Source organism: Zalophus californianus, chromosome 1 (assembly GCF_009762305.2).
Source record: "Zalophus californianus isolate mZalCal1 chromosome 1, mZalCal1.pri.v2, whole genome shotgun sequence".
In the NCBI taxonomy this organism is placed as follows: domain Eukaryota; kingdom Metazoa; phylum Chordata; class Mammalia; order Carnivora; family Otariidae; genus Zalophus; species Zalophus californianus.
In genome coordinates this window covers 107,813,117-107,815,340 of record NC_045595.1, presented here as the reverse complement: position 1 = coordinate 107,815,340, position 2,224 = coordinate 107,813,117, and the positions used below count along the sequence as shown (strand labels likewise).

The following is a 2,224-nucleotide window of genomic DNA, read 5'->3' as shown; positions in this document are numbered from 1 at the left end:
TCAAGTATACAATATAATGATTCAACAATTCTATATATTTCTCAGTGCTCATCAATACAAGTGTATTCTCAAACCCCTTTATCTATTTTACCCATCCCTCCATGCACCTCCCCTTTGGCAACCCGTAGTTTGTTCTCCGTATTTAAGATTCTGGTTTTTTTGTCTTTTCCTTTTTTTTGTTTGTTTCTCAAATTCCACATATGAGTGAAATCATATGGTATTTGTCTTTCTCTGACTAACTTAATTCACTTAGCATTATACCCTCTGCATACATCCATGTTCTTGCAAAGGGAAAGATTTCATTCTTTTTTATGGCTGAATAATAATCAATTTTATACATGTATATATACCACAACTTATTTATCTATTCATCTATGGACAGACCTTTGGGCTGCTTCCATACCTTGGCTATGTAAATAATGCTGCAATAAACATAACGGTGCATATATCCCTTTGAATTTGTGTTTTCATATTCTTTGGGTAAATACCCAGTAGAGGATATTACTGGTTCATATCAATTCTATTTTTAATTTTTTGATTAATTAAAAATTTTTAATTGTAACTTATATTACAATTTTAATTGCCAAAGAGAGTAATAAAACATAATGATGGCATACTTAAGTATATACAAGTTGAAAATCCAAATCAGACTCCCAGAAGAAACACTTTTTCTTGCTTCTAAGCTAATCAACTAATTTCTTTTGTGAATATTCAAAAATAAAACATTGAGTAGTGGCTTTAAAAGCGACCTAATAAAAGACACGATATCTACTTTCATTAAATTGTTTAGTACAGCATCTGCTCAATATCCAGGTACCTTTAGTATTTCATCCTACTTCTACTGATAATGAGTGATGAACAATGAATAGCATATTCAATATATTAAATGAATATTCTGGTTTTTTAAACTATTTATTTTTGCCTAGGTAACATGTAGCACAGAACACATAGAGTAAAAAAAAATCTTTCATAACCCTTTTTCCAGCACCCTAGTTCTTAATGAAAGGGAATTAATATTTAATTGATTCATAGTATTGGGAAAAGTTTTCAAGTAGCAATAATCGCATCTCAGATAAACCTCATTGGCTACGATACTGCCACTGCACATATTTTGATTCAAGAAAAGTTCCCTGAAATAAAGGAAGACTTGGATTGGTATATTGAATGTAATATTCATCTTTTATCTCAAAAAATAAATGCAAAAGAGTAAACTGTGAGACATCTCCTAGTAAAAATCATTGAACTTTAGAAATAAAAGATCCCTCTGGGTTTCCAGGCAAAATCAAAGTCACTTACAAAGGAAAAAAAAATAGGATTGGCATCAGACTTCTTGTCAGCAACAATCAAAGCAAGAAGGAGTACAGCAAACTTCTCTATAAACTTAAAGAAAGAAGGGGTAAATAAAGGATTTTATATCCAGCCTAGCTGTTGTTCAAATATTAAGGCTACCACCTATGAGTTTTTCCTGGGGAATCTACTAAAGGATGAACTTCATTTAAGTAAGAGATGATTGAGGAAACCAGTAAAAGAACTGGTTATGAGGATTAAATATACTTAACTGTAGATCTAAGACTATAACATAGGTGAGAATGAGAGAGAAAAATTAGTATGTAAATATTCCTTGTTCCATCAAAGTAACACATCAAAAAAAATGAGAAGAGAGAATACATTCAATGGATGCCAGGGTAAGAGGTAGAAGTCAAAGGAAATTATTTGAAGTTGACAAAATAGTTGACATGTAACTAAGGAGGAAGGGGACTAGACATTAAATAAAAGTATGAAAAGAAGGTAATTTAAAAATATATACATCTTAAAAACAACTATTACACAATAAAAGAAAAAGTTTAAAAAGCAAAGAAAATAGACTACTTAATGAAAGACACCTAGTAAATATAATTCTGGGTTATAAAAGACCAAACTTATCCATTATATTCATCAATGTAAATAGGCTCAATCCATCTATTTAAGAATTTTTTAGATTGACTTACAAAACCAGAATAGGAATATTCTACAACCGACCTAATTTCTTCCAAAAATCATTGTCATTCCCCTGCATTTCTCTACCTTGAGCATTTGCCAATATCAGCTTTGTTTCTGTTTATGTTATATACTTGCAAAATAAGTTTTTAATCCCTCAGATCTTACTGTTCCACATTCAGTTCTTATGAAGCAATTTAGCCTTGGATGTTTATTAAAGTAGAGAAAAATGAGCAAATGTTAGTTT

The 2,224-nt window shown here is 30.5% G+C and overlaps 1 non-coding gene across 1 annotated transcript; it reads right to left on the bottom strand.

Moving 5' to 3' along the window:
• Window positions 1-973: 973 nt before the first annotated feature.
• LOC113918983 lies at window positions 974-1,112 on the bottom strand. The gene has a single exon (XR_003518740.1). It is a non-coding gene; the product is annotated as a U4 spliceosomal RNA (small nuclear RNA).
• Window positions 1,113-2,224: the final 1,112 nt, after the last annotated feature.